At 40.4% G+C, this 15,513-nt stretch overlaps 1 protein-coding gene across 1 annotated transcript in view; it reads left to right on the top strand.

Annotated features, from left to right (window-relative positions):
• Nucleotides 1-15,513, top strand: part of LOC149235590 (GATA transcription factor 26-like) — a 224,799-nt gene that overhangs the window by 13,251 nt on the left and 196,035 nt on the right. The gene's annotated exons all lie outside the window — the stretch shown is intronic.

Genomic DNA, 15,513 nt, shown 5'->3' with positions numbered 1-15,513 from the left:
ATAACTAAGTTCAACTTAGAAACTTTCCGCGAGCTTCTAGAGGTAAATTGATGTTCTCCCAACTAATGTCAATTAATTATTCACTTTCCCTAAATTAGACTTAGGAAATAATTAAAAAATCACTAATTGACATAATTATCATATTTCTTGTAGGAAAAATTACATAGGCTTGGAGATAATTAAATCCTCTGTGTTCCTAGCCTCAATGACACCTCTCAAGACTAGAACACCTCTCTTAGCGAGGAAGGTGTTCTCCACAACATGCAACTTATCCCTAAAGAAGACAAATTTTCCTTTACCCAAGGCCTTTGTCAGAATGTCTGCAACCAACTGATTTGTGGGAACATACTATAATTGAATTGATCCACGTTGTACATAGTCTCTGATGAAATGGTATTTGATGTCGATGTGCTTCAAGTTATCATGAAACACTGGATTCTTAGATAGCTTGATGCAACTCTGATTATCATAGTGGATACTGGTCAACTCCATCCTTTGACCAAATTGTGCCACTACCAACTTTTCCAGCCATATGTAGCCATGCTTGCTACCATGTATTCCGCCTTTGCAAAATTTAATGCAACTGACTTCTACTTCTTGTTGTACCAAGAGACATCCTTTGATCCCATGCTGAAGCAATACCTTGGAGTGCTTTTCCTGTCCACTGCATTACTTGTGCAGTCTGCATTAGTGTATCCCATCAACCTAACACCATCACCCTGAGTGTGCCTCAACCCATACTCTGTTGTACCTCGTAGATATCGCAACACATGCTTTGTTGCTGTTCAATGCACCCTTTCTAGTTCCACCATGAATTGACTGAGAGTGTTGACCGCAAAGAAAATGTTTGGCCTTGTGTTGACTAGATACATGAGAGAGCTAATAAGTTGTCTATACAAGGTGGTGTCCATTGCCTCCTGTTTAGATGCATCATTCTTCTTCCAATTGGTTATCATAGGTGTAGACATGGATCTACAGTCCAACATCTTGAATTTCTTCAGGATCTCCATAGTATGTCTCCCTTGACCAAGGGAGATCTCCCCATTTGCCTGCCACACTTCGAGTCCTAGAAAATAATGCATCAACCCCATATCCTTCATCTTGAACTCTGGTACTAAGTCCCTCTTGCAATCCTCTATGAGCCCTAGTGACCTAGTAAAAAATAAACTATCCACATGTAACACGAGCATGAGTGGCGCACCTACAACCATAAGATAGTAGAGGTTCGAATCTACCTCACTCTTCACAAAGCCCATTTCCTGCAAGTAGCTGTCAATTCGACCATACCACACCTTGAGAGCTTGCTTGAGTCTGTATAGTGTTCTCTTCAACCTGCATACATGGGTCTACCTCCCATGTGTCTCAAAATCCTTTGGCTGTTCAATGTACAACTCCTCCTCTATAACTCTATTCAGGAACGCCATCTTGACATCCATCTAATGGATTTGCCATCCCATCTGTGTGGCAAGTGAGATCACAACCCTAATTGACGTATACTTGGCCATTAGAGCAAATTTATCTTCATAATCTATTCCCTCCTTTTGAGAGAACCCTTTGGCCACAAACCTTGTCGTGAACTTTTCTACAATGCCATCTGCAGCATGCTTTAAATTGTAGATCCAACGAGGACTAACCACTGCCATATCTGTTGGTCTAGGCACCACCTCCCAAACATCGTTCTGCGTGATGGAGTTGTATTTCTCCACCATTACATCCTGCCACACTTGGTGTTGTGGAGCCTCCTGGTAGCTGGAAGGCTCAATGTCAATAAGCTCACTCATCAACACCTTGTACCTTAAATATCTCTCTGGCGGTCTCTTGTCCTTGGTGCTTGATCTAGGAGCTCCCAAAAACTCCTGCGTGTCTCTCAACGTATGAAGCACCTCTCGATTCCTTCTCCCACTTGTGGTGGGTGGAGCTTCAAGCTCCTCATCCTATTGCTGTTGCTCCACATGCTATGAACTCTCCTCTGCACCTATACGTGTTCCTGTACTAGTAACTGTGCTAGTACTAGTGCCATGAGCTTGACATCCTTGTTCATCCCTTGGAGCTTTTGCTGACTGACTCTAATTAACTGTTGGTAACTCCTGAGATCTCCTGAAGGCTTTCTCCTTGTGGAACTTTACATATCGTCTCACGATGATCTTCATGCTACCTGGAATGGAGATCCTGTATGCCTTGGAGGTTTCACTATACCCCACGAAATACCCCTTCTTTGCAGTCAAATATAGCTTGGTGCGCTTCTCATTTGGAATGTGACAATATGCAATGTTGCCAAAAAATGTTTAACTTTTGGCTTCTTTCTTGTAAATGCCTCCTCGGATGTCAGCTTTCCCAACACCTTGAGCGGAACCTTATTCTGAATGTACGCTGCTGTGCTACATGCCTCTGCCTAGAGATATCTAGGCGTGTCTTGATCATATAGCATGGCCTTGACTGCTCCAAATATTGTCCTGTTCTTTCTTTCTGCAACCCCTTTCTTGAGTGGGTTGTGCTAGAGCTGTCCATTCCCTCTTGATTCCTTCCTTAACGCATAAATCCTTAAAGGCTTTCTCGATTTACTCGCCTCCATTATCTGTCTGAAGAGCCTTTATCTTCTTGCCTATTGAGTTCTCCACAAGAGCCTTAAACTCTTGGAAGTGACTGAAGACTTCATCCCTCGTCTTCAAGAAGTAAATTTAGGTCTTCCTGGAGAAGTCATCAATAAAGGTCACAAAGTACTCATAATCCTTGAGAGACTTAGTGGACAACCACAAATATGAGAATGTATCAAATCTAGCACACCCTTGGCTCTACTGTCACGCTTTGGAAATGCTACCTTTGCAAACTTCCCAAGTACACACCCTTTGCACATGTCATCATGTTCTGTGCTTACTTTCGGAACACCTGTTACGGTCTCTTTGAGCAGCTGAAGTGCTCCATGATGGATATGGTCCATCCTCCTATGCCATAATTCTACCATATCTCTGTTACTACTGCTGCTAACTAGTTCCTTTGGAGCATCCAATTGCAACTTGTTGCTTCTCACCCCAATTTCCTTTACTGACTTGCAATCTTAGTGTTTGATATACACTTTCTGTCTTTTGAAGTACACATTATACCCCTTATCCTGAGGAGCAAAAACTGAAATCAGGTTCATTCCTAAACCCAACACATGTAACATATCTGTTACATAAGTATTGTTGCTTGAATCCCTCTGAAATGTAACTGTCCCTCTCCCAACTAGAGTACACTTGGACTTATTTCCCATTTGAATCTGAAAGCATGTCTCCTTTGCTTTGTAATACTCCCTAATCCTTGTCATATGACTTGATGACCCACTGCCAATATATTAGACTCCTGTGGTGGTCGAGCTTGGTAAACTAGCTGTGAGAGTGAACTCATCTTCAAGTTTTGAAGATAACTCGTCAATATTCGTTGAAGCTGTTGTCTACTGCTTCTTCTTGCCACCCTTCTTCTTGCTCGAACTTTGATTGACATAGTGTCCTTGCTGACTGCTTCCAAAACACTTGACTTTACATAAGTCCTTTTTCTTCTCACCCTTGGAATTAAGCCCTTTGCTTGAGCCCTTCTTGGCTTTGCCTTTTCTCGCAAGAGCAACATTTTTGTCATCCTCACGCTTTTGGCTTTTATTGCTGCTACCACTAACAAGGCTCAACCTAAGCTCTTCCTGAGTGAAATCACTCCACAAACAATCCTAGTCAAGTAGGTCTCATCGTCCATTGATCACTTGGACAAACACGTTCTACTGCTTCGGGAAACCATTTAGAGTAGTTCTCATGAGCTCATCTTCATCCATCTTCTCTTCGACAACTTCTAACTCATCCTTGACAAGTTTGATCCTGGTGAGGTAACTGACTACGCCTTCTCCCTTGTTTTGTCTGGTGTTTCTTAGCTTCTCTTTGAGGATCAACTTCCTGTTTATAGTATCATTCTGGAACAACTTCAGGATGGCATCCCCCATCTTCTTAGTTGTATCCAATTTTGCAATATGGGGAACGATGTGATCTTTAACCTCATCTTGGATAATACGCCTAGCCTTGGCATCCTCCTTGCAGTAGGTCGCAAACTACCTTGGATATGTTGGTATGGCAACAACTATCGTAGCATACTCCTTCAGTGCATGCTCCTCCAACAATAATAAAAAATGGATTTCCAGATGCTGAAGTTCAATGCACGATCAAGTCTGTCCTAATCCCTCAAACTCGCTGAAGCCATTTCTGAAACCCTCAAACAATAAACCCCAATAAATCTGAATAGATTTGAAGAGATCTATCTGTGTGAAAACCTTTGATTTCTCCTTTGAAATCCTCGTGCTCAGATCACTAATAAGAACGCTTCATTACTCCGTTACCATGTGAAATATCTGGCTACCCAGAAGGTGCTATTGACCTAGTTAATTATTTCCTATTACTTATTCACGTCAAATTAATTCTTTTGCTAGAAGTAATGAATAACAACATGAAAAACACCATTAACAAAATAAAATTATATGAAATATGCGAGAAACCAATCACACAATTCACACCAGAATTTTTGGGCAAAACATCCCTGGAAAAACTCCAGTTCAGGGAAAACCAACTTGCAGATATGAGGGCTTTTATTTAATATCTTCAACAAAAACTGCTATTGAGAAATTATAATTGCTTGCCTTACATTGGCAAGGCTCCAACAATATATTATTTTCACTTCTTAACAAATCAAACTGGAAAATTTCACTGTCTCCCTTTGTAGATCAACTCGACCCTCTTCGGCAATTCACACTCCCTTCTTGCAATGGCACTGGCTAATTGGGAACTCGCACTGCCCTTCCCTCCAATTCGCACTACATCTAGGAAATCGGTCTAGCAAGTTACGCTGCCTCCAACAACTCACACAGGCCACTCACACTACCTCCAACAATTCACAGTGGCAACTGACAACTCGATCTGGACCTTTGGCAACTCGCACTGGTAAACTGGCAAACTCGCATTGCCAAACTTGACCTCCTTTTGCAGAAATAATCCGGCCTAATAGGCTCGCTTTGGAACTTAAAAACTGGAAATCTATTTGTTGAAGAATAATTCCGGAAATATATCTCCTCAATCACTACTACTTAAACCCTTTGGGGTCTTCTGAAAATCACCCACTTGATGTGTCTATATCTCCAATGTTGCCCATCGATCCGGCTTTATAATCTCTCATTCACAAATGAATGGCCATGATTAGAAGTTCACTTGATCCAATCGATGGCTAAGATCAACTTAGAAACTTTCTACAAGCTTCTAGAGGTAAATCGATCTTATCCCAACTAATGTAAATTAATTATTCACTTTCCCTAAGTTAGAATTAAGAAATAATTAAAAACTCACTAATTGACATAATTATGATATTTCTCTTGGGAAAAATTACATGGTCTTGGAGATAATTAAATCCTTTGTGTTCCTAACCTCAATGATACCTCTCAAGACTATAACACCCGTCCGAGCTACAAACTCTAATAGTGCCAGCAAAAACAAGTAGGGGTTGGTGCTCCTTCAAGTTGGTGTTTGTGAATTAGGGAATGGTTACTTCCTTTTGGTTGGTGCCTTAAAACATAATGTAACAATAAGTTGGGGCTTGCATTTAATAAAGAACAAAACAAGAATGGTGGTCTTCTCCCTTTATGGGTTTCCACGTACATCTGGTGTGTCTATGTGTTGCATGTGTATGATGTTTATGATGCGACTGTGTGATTTATGATTTTTTCTATGTTGTTGCTTACATGTTTGATTGAGAAGTAAAGTGAAAGTATAAATTAACAATAAGTGTAAAAATTGGCCTTAATACTAATTCACCCCCTCCTTAATATTAACCTGGTTTCCAACAATTGGTATAAAAGTGAGGTTCCTTCAGGAACAACTTAACCGCTATAAGGTAGATCCAAGGAATTGTGGCCAATAAAAGGAAGAATATGAAGAAGACATCTGAGAAGAAGATAAATAATCTCAAAGTCTGTGATTGTTGAAACAATGTACTGGATGTGGTAGAAGTGCCAATGAAAACAATATTTTCCTAGTCATGTATGGAGAAGAGCAATCAAAAGCAACACAATTTACTCCAGAAAGTAGATCACAAGAGATCATGGATAACCAAGATTGGCTTACACCAAATGTAGTACCATTTTTGAATTGATTAGGTTATTTAACCTGGAAGGTAAGAATGAAAGTCTATTTAATGGCCTTTGATTTAAATGTATGGTTATCTGTAGAGCATGGAGTAAAAAATGAATATGATATAGAAGCAAAGAAGATTATCTTGAAAGGATTATCAAATTCAGTCTCTAATAAAGTGAGACATTGTGAAACTGCGAAAGAAATGCTAGATAAGCTACATGGCATATTTGAAGGAGAAAATCAATAGGTACTCCTTTGTCATAAATTCTCAAGATGTTGATTATTTAGAGGACGAAGTTGGAGGTAATGAAAGTACTAGTGAGGAGCTATCTAAAAGTAAATTGCTATTCTGCTGCAAATGTAAAAGATTAAGTCATCTTACAGTTACTCTTAATTGTTCAAATGCAACGTCAGAAAATAGTTGCCATAAAGGAGTACTAGAAGTCGAGAGGACACCCCATAAGGAGAATAAGAAAAGATCTCATGACTATTCATTCGAAGAAGATAGTGAGAGCACATCTAATAGTGAAAAATAAGGAATACTTCTTATGTCTATGGAAGAGAGTTTAGAGTCAAAAAGTGCAATAGATCGTAGATGTGAAATTGTTAGTTCCTCTGATGACTTGGATGAAGAAGCCGGTGTTGTTTTTCCACGATACTGTAGAATCTTACAATCATTGACACTACCAATCCAAGTATCACAACAAACTACTTTGCACAATGGAACAATAAATAGCAGTAAATCGACATGTGCACAAATATAGACAACTTTTTACAAGTTTTAACTGCCCAATTTTGTTATATTAATAAAGTGTAATACAATTGTCTAGGGCTCTCGTACCAGGGATAATGGCCCTCATAAATCCACTGATACAAGACTACGACTGAGACTTGGTGTCATCAACAATGACAACCAAACTGCCTGAACAAGATACACTGACCATCTAGTTGATGTAGCGCGCTCTCTCATCTCCCCTCGGTTGTCTTGGAACACACTTGCTCGGTCCTTTGGCTCTTGATCTGCAACAACACAACTCTGCCTCTATCAATGAACCAACTCCATAAGGTCACTGAACACGACTTCAACTGCTCTCTAGCTGATCGTTAGCCCCTCAACGCATCAACACATCAAGACTCCTGTTGAGTTGTTCACAACTTCGTTTGTGAACAACTCTCAACTGCCCATTGCTACTTCTCAACTTCTTTGGGATTTCTTCCCCAGCTAGCTGCTCCTTAGTCCTTCAAGGACCAACTCGTAGGGACTTTCTTCCCACTAGTGCCTTATTGTGCTGCTCGATGAAGACACTCCTTAGGGGACAGAGGGCTGCCACCTATCACTATCAAAAGTCCTCCTTCGACAGTGAACTTGGGTTGATGTGATTTGCTTCCTTGACCTCCTTTTTTCGTCCTTCAAGAATCAGTTCTGAGCTCACTTACTTGTGCCTCTCCTAGTAGACCATTTTTCCTTCAATGACCTGCACTTAGGGCTTGGAGCAAGCCACTACAATCCTCCCAAACAACTGTTCTTTTGGTTGCTCCACCAATTGTCCTACGCTAGGACATCCTCTAGCACTGACATTAACTCAGGAAGATGACCAAACCTGTCCAACAACCTCCTGCTGCTCTTCTTGATCTTGTGCAACTGATGATGATGAATTTGCTTGTCTACCCGAGGCATGCGAAATCTTTCTTGAGAGAGATCTGCACTTGTTGGATGACCAAATGAGGTCTACACTCTATTTATATGTTCTTGTGTGGTGTGACTCTAAGCCCTTGAGGGCACTCCTTCAACTAGGTCGACTTGTTATCTTTATTAGATAACCACACTTAACATATAAAAAAATTATCTTGCTTTGTAGACCTCCTTTTTCTGTGCTCTTTGTGGCCCCTAGTTCCTTTTAGGGTCCGCTTTCATCTCCATAAATCTGTCAGGCCAGGGTAACTCCAGGATGAGCGGGAGAAAAGAACTGATGATTTTATTCATTAACTAACTCATGTTTATATACAAAAATAAAACGGATCAGTTCATCTTCTAGATGACTGTCCAGTTCACCCATCCGTTTCGGATTAGGTGTCAACATTCCCCCCCTTAATCTGAAGGGATGTTGGTGAGTCCAAGCATCGTTCTGAATCTTTCAAGCTTTTCTCTTCCAAGCGCTTTGGTGAAGATGTCTGCAATTTGCTCGTTTGTGGAACAATGACGGAGATGGATTGTTTTGGCCTCAACATGATGTCGGATCAGATGATATTTAGTATTGATGTGCTTAGTACGATCATGGAACTTTGGGTTCTTGGCCAACTTTATTGCAGATGTGTTATCAATCATGAGTGGAGTTGATTGTATTTGTTTTACCTGCAAATCTTCAAGAATTTTCCTGAGCCACACAATTTATTTCGTTGCTTCAGCTGCTGCCACATATTCTGCTTCTGTTGTGGAATCTGCTGGTACTGATTGTTCGCGTGATCTCCAGGAGACAGCTCCCGATCCAAGACTCATAGCATATCTTGAAGTAGATACCCCAGTTTCTTTGTCTCCATCGAAGTCTGAATCAGAGTATCCAATCAAGTTGAAGTCGTCCACCTGTGTATACTTGATTCCAAGGTCTTGAGTTCCCTTCAAGTACCTTAGAACTCTTTTTGCAGCAGACCAATGTCCCTCACAAGGCTTTTGCATAAACCTGGAGAGGATTCCAACAGCAAATGAAATGTCTGGTCTGGTAGTAGTGAGGTAGATGAGACTTCCTACAAGCTGTCTATACTTTGTTGCATCCTCAAATTCCTTTCCTTCAATAGATGTGAGCTTCAAGTTTTGTTCCATTGGAGTAGAAAGGGGATTGCACTCTGTCATGCCAAATCTGTTTAACAAATCTCCAATGTATTTCTTTTGAGAAAGAAATATGGACTTTGGATGTTGGGTTACTTCAATGCCAAGATAGTAATGAACATAGCCCAAATCAGTCATTTCAAATTTTTTTCCTAATTCTTTCTTTATGAATGCAATATAGCTTTCATTGTTCCCTGTCATTAAAAGATCATCTACATATACCACAAGATATACAACTGTTTTGCCAACTTTCTTGACAAATAAAGTTGCATCATCAAGATCAAAATGATTGAAGTTGAGTTTCAGAAGATGCTCAGTTAGTTTTTCATACCAGGCTCGTGGTGCTTGTTTGAGGCCATACAAGGACTTCACAAGTTTGCATACTTTGTGTTCATGTCCTTTCACAGCAAATCCTTCAGGCTGGGACAAAAACATTCTCTTTTAGATCTCCATTCAAGAATGCAGTTTTTACATCCATTTGATGGACTTTCCAACCGTTCTGAGCAGCTAGTGCAAAGAGTGTCCGGATGGTGGCCCATTTTGCTGTGGGAGCAAAATTTTCCTCATAATCGACCCCTTCCTTCTGTGTAAAACCTTTTGCCACAAGACTAGCTTTGTGCTTGTCAAGTGAGCCATCAGCTTTGTACTTGTTCTTGTAGACCCACTTGCAGCCAATTGGTTTGGTTCCAAATGGAGGATCAACCAGCTTCCAAGTGCCATTCTTTATGAGGGCATCATACTCCTTCTGCATCGCTTCTTTCCATTCATCATGAGAAGCAACTTCTTTGAAGGAAGTTGGTTCAAAATCTGTAGACAAGTTCAATTCACAATCATAAGTAACATCCATATCAACAGGTGAATTAGAGTTATCTACATCACCTCCATCTTGTCGGTTTGTATTTCTGGTTCCTGTTTTTCCAATTTCATCAGGATGAACACTTTCAAGTGTCTTTGTCAGCCACTTTGGGGGACCTTTCTGAGATGGTCCAGGCTGTTCTGTTGATTGAGTTGGGACTGAATCAAGATTAAGTCTCCCAATTCTATCAATTACATCACTTAAAGCATCATCCGTTGTTGGAGTGTCATGCAGGGGAGATTGTTCTTCAGAAGAAGATTCCACATGTTGATCTAGTATAGGAATCCCCCCTTCAAGATGTGGAATCTGATTATCAAACTCTTGGAATGATTTCGGTTTTGTGAATCTATCCAAGCGATCAAGTTGCCGCTCAACAACACTGTCAGATTTGGATGATTCAAGAAAAATGACATCTCTAGATAAAACAAACTTTTTATTTACTTCATCATAGAGGCAGTATGCTTTAGATGTGTTTGAATACCCCAGGAAGATACACTTACGACTTTTAGCACCAAGTTTGTTTCTATGTACCTTTGGTATTAAAGCATAACAGGTGGAACCGAAAATCCTGAGATGTTTTACCGAAGGAACATGTCCATACCACAATTCATAAGGAGTCTTGTTTCTTATAGCACTAGATGGACATCTATTCTTTATATATGCAGCACATAGAACAGCATCAACCCAAAACATTGTCTTTACATTTTTGAAGAAAAGCATGGATCGTACCATATTCAAAATTGTTCTGTTCATTCTTTTAGCTACACCATTCCGTTGAGGATTATAAGACACAGTTGTTTGATGTTTAATCCCATGTTGGCGAAGATAGTGTTCAAATTCATTTGATGTATATTCTTTTCCATTATCAGTGCGAATAGACCCAATATGAGATTGTGCATCATTTTCAATCCATTTATGAAAATTCTTGAATGTTTGAAAAGCATCAGATTTGTTCTTCAAAAAATAAACCCAACACATTCTGGTGTAATCATCAATAAATGTCATGATATATTTATTTCCATTTGCAGAAGGAACAGGCATTGGACCACATAAATCTGAATGAATAAGTTCAAGCTTCCTATGTGCTCTTGAATGTGAATCATGAAAAGACTGTTTGCTATGCTTTCCTAGAATGCAAGCATCACATTGTTTATGTTTTCTAGGAATTGTAGGCAAACCAGCAACACCATTTTTCTTCAACAAGCGGAGACTATCATAGTTTAAATGTCCAAATCTAGCATGCCATAATAAACTTGATGGAAGTGTGCATGAGCAGAGGTTCCTTGCAGTTTAAGAAGTCTTTCTTCTTCTATACCCCTCATGACAAGTGAGTGGTCAGATGCCTTTCTTACCTCAAGCTTGCCATCAAACATGTGAATGGAGTGACCTTGCTGGCGGATGTGGACCAGGGACAGCGAGTTCTCTTGAGCTGTGGGAGATATAGAACATGATCCAGAAGAAAGTCTGGAAGACCAGGCAGTTTAAGCCTGATTGTGCCAAGCCCTGATGGCTTGATTTTTGATTGATCTGCAAAGTATACTGCTCCATCAACATTGTCAGTGAAATCTTCAAAGAAATTTTTCCTATGAGTCATATGACAGGTTGCTCCTGAATCAAGCAACCAGTCATTTTTCGAAGAAGCAAGTGAAGCATTAAACAAATCTTCATTTACTCCAATGTTACATTGTGCCTCAATATAGTGAGCGGATTCAGGTGCTTTACCTTTGTTTGTGTCATCAGTTTTACCTTTCTGCTGATTTCTTCTCTGCTCAACTTTGTCCCATGGTAGCTTGCATGTAGAAGCATCATGTGATCCATTTCGTTTGCAGCGAATGCAATGCAGATCTGCCTTTTTTGCTTGAGGATGTCTGCCCCCCTGCCTCTGAAGTATCTTCCTCTTCCTCTTCGTCCACCTCTTCCTCTTGTAGAATCTTGAGCAAGATGCTTTTCTTTATGAGCAAGGCAAACAGTCTCTTCAGAAGATTCAGGGACTGTTTTCTTTCCAAAGGCTTTCTCTCTTTCAACAAACTTTTTCACAAGAGTGTCAAAGGTTATATCTTTAAGATTTCCATTTGCTTGTAAAGACTCAAGATAATTAGAGTAGGTAGGATAGAGTGCTTTGAGAAAGGCAATAAGAGAGATATCCAGCTCAACCTTAGTGGATTTAATATCATGCATTATAGACTTTATTTCAGATGCAAGAGCAAGAGGATCATTATTTTTCAGTTCAAGAGTGAAGAGTTTAATCATGAGCTGAACAACTTCAAGTGCAGAATGTGTATCATAGAGTTCTTTCAGCTTTTGTAAAGCTTCAAAGGCAGTGGAATAGGATGAAATATGACGACTTACTTCCTCATTTATAGATGCTGCGATCAATGCATAGGCTTTGCTGTTCTTGTTTTCCCAAATGACAAGTTCTTTATTTGATGTACGCTGCACAGGGTCTTTGTCTTCTTCTCCGACACACACTCCTTTCCACAGCTCATTGTAGATGAGGGTGTGTTTTACCATTCGAGACCATTCTGAATAGTTCTCCTTGCCAGTGAGAACTATTCCTACCATAGAAATGATTGAATGCATTCTGTAAAAAAAATATCTCTGCCAAAAAACTTCTGTTGAAAAAAAAAATCCTTATATCATAGCCTTATGCATTTTATTTTTCTTCTAACATTTGCATCAGCATCACCATTTCTTATATCACTGCCACACTACTGTGTTTTGAGAAAGAAAAAAAAAGCGCTAAGGGATCTCTTCAACATATATCACTTCAATATATATCAATGCAAAAACTGTTAAAAAAACAGCGCAATATATAAAACTCCGCTCCAAGTATATACTATAATATGAGTCATACAATAACTTGTTCCGCTGCTGGATGACAGCTTGCACATTACAAACGTGTTATTCAAAGAAACAAGCCTCAAAACACCGTCAGGCACCACACCACAGCCTCGACTTCGTTTGCTTTCCACTGTTTGGCAATGTTTTCTGAAAGCGGATCATCAGGATTGGGAGCACTCAACAACGCTTGGATGCTCAGCAAAACTGTTCGAATTTGAAGAGCAGGGCTCCATTTATCCTTTAGAATGTCTAGACATATTCGACCTAGCTTATCAATATTTGGATGGTATATCTTTGTCAAAAATCGCACCTTTGGAGCAGCCAATATAGAAACGATAAAGAAATAATATAGCGTAGAGCAAACCTTCAACGCATCAACGGTTGGGCTCCAATCGGTTCACCATATTATGGTTTGCCTGAACGGATTGTGGCTGCGGCACCCGACTGCTTTGACTTTGCCCTTAGTGCTGCGGGCATCAATGTTTTTAAAACTGGAACCGGTGACTGGACCGGTCCACCTAATGAACCGGTTTACCGACCGGAACCGGTCTAACCGGGATTGGTTTGGTCTAAACGAACCGGTTTTAGAAAAATACATTAAATAATTATTTTTTAATGAAAAAAACTATTTTTAAGATTTAAAACCATGATTCCAAGCCAATAGAGACAAAATATGCAAAGATTTCTCATTTATATACCATGTAAAGGTGAATATATCAAAATGGCATCGAGTGCAATACATATCGTCGACAAAATACATAAGCAATGAGGCTCTAAATGGCCTCTAGAGTGCAAAAACAAAGCCTACAAACTATGGGGCCAGTGGCCTACTACAAGACTTCAGTGTAGACTCTACATATATGATAATAGTAATACTATAATAGTGATCAACATTATCACTTGAAGTTAAAACTTCTCGTGAGTCTCAGTCATCATGATCAAACTCGGTTGAGTCTCGACTCCCAAACTTTGCAGTCACAAACTTCTCTATTGGTTCAGTGACTTGAGTCTCAAACTTCTGAAGGTATTCTGCCCTAATATGCCCTATTATTTCATTTGGTGCTCCACATGGCTTTACATGGCCTCCTATCCCAGCCAAGTGTTGCTTGAACCTGTTAATACCCCCTCCTTGAATGGATTTTTGGCAATATTTGCAGATCATTTTGCCATCAATCATATCACAATGAGCCCATGCAGTGTCTTTGGCTTTTGGAGGCATGATGACTCCCTGGATGGTAGATCATAGAAGTGAGAAGTTTATAACACATAAAAAAAATTAATTCATGGACAACAGTCAAATAAGGAATTTTCAAGTGCAAATCCTTACCTGGAAATGCAAACTAGCTTCCTTAGCCTCCTCTTGAAGATGGCAACTCCACTGACAGCTACACACTGTCTCCAAAATAGCTCCAACTCCAACTCCAAGATGACTACTTCAGCAAAGACTCAACACTCTCCAAGCTCACAAACAAACTCACAAACACTCACAAACACTCCAAATCAGTTGTGTGAGACAAATGAGAGTGAGAGGGGCCTCTTATAAGCTTGGAGAGGGTGTTTTTGGAGGGAAAACACCCTTAGTTCCCCCCCAAAACCCCTAAACCACAATCAGAAAACCGCTTTTTGCAAGTTATGGTGGGCTTGCCATAAACCGGCCGGTTTTGACCGGTTAGGGCCAGATTTCGGGCACAGGAGGTAGCTAACCGGGTTTTTTAGGCCGGTTCGGACCGGCCAGGCCTCTAACCGGCCGGTTAGACCGGTTACCGGTTTTTGTGGCCGGTTTTTAAAACTATGGCGGGCATTCTGGCCAAATCATCCCACGCTTCGCCAACCACGGAGCAAGTCCTCAGCGCATCAACGCTTCAGGCTTCATATCTTCTCCAGATGGGCCTCTGATACCAATGCGCTGGCTGTTCCTGGAGCGTAAAGATTGCAGTTGTCAAGCCAATTGAATCAGAGATGAGGGGCGAAGTTGTAGATGCAAATGGTGCAGAGATTTGAGTCCTCGAAGAGGGAGACGAGATGAGCAACGGACTGCGGTTTGTCGGGTTTGGGAGAACTGGCAAACGCCCAAGTTTCTCTCTCAGGTCCTCAGAGCATGTTAAGCTCAAATTCTCAGAAGAATATGGATGAGAGAACCATCAAATCGAATCTGTGAGAAGGTCAATCGTTCTCATCTGAAACGCGCAAGGGAGCTCTCAAAAACATAACCGATACATTCATGGATTCATGCGCAGAGAGGGGCAACTCTGATATGTCAGCGTACTCAAGAAAAACGGATGCACAGATGCGTTGTCAGGTCAGAGGGGCAGCGAATTCAGGCAAACATTTATACAAAAAAAATGCGCAGTCTCTGGCAGTCAGGCCAGGCAGAGGCAGAGCCAGGGAATCAAGGTCAGAGTAGCGCTCAGGACTGAGCAGCTCTCAAGACAGGAGTTACAACTATTTTAGGGACTGGGACCTGAGCTCTGATACCATGTCAGGCCAGGGTAACTCCAGGATGAGCGGGAGAAAAGAACTGATGATTTTATTCATTAACTAACTCATGTTTATATACAAAAATAAAACGGATCAGTTCATCTTCTAGATGACTGTCCAGTTCACCCATCCGTTTCGGATTAGGTGTCAACAAAATCAAATCACGAAAACTCTTCTCGATGTTAGTTTTTGTAGCATCGGATGGTGTTCTAGTCTCGAACTTTGTGGAGATGCTAAAACACTTGAGATCTCCAAAACCCAAAATCGTTTTGGAAATTCCACCTAGAGATAGCTCAATTAAATTATTTGATTGATAATTAAAAAATGCCTTAGTCTAACTTAGGGAAATCAATTAATTAATGGGAATTAATTGAGAAAGG

Source organism: Pinus tabuliformis, chromosome 8 (genome assembly GCF_031772625.1).
Source record: "Pinus tabuliformis cultivar Carrire ecotype Pingquan chromosome 8, CPIR1, whole genome shotgun sequence".
NCBI classification, from domain to species: domain Eukaryota; kingdom Viridiplantae; phylum Streptophyta; class Pinopsida; order Pinales; family Pinaceae; genus Pinus; species Pinus tabuliformis.
The sequence above is the reverse complement of the archived record's forward strand: the minus strand, read 5'-3'. Positions and strand labels throughout refer to the sequence as shown.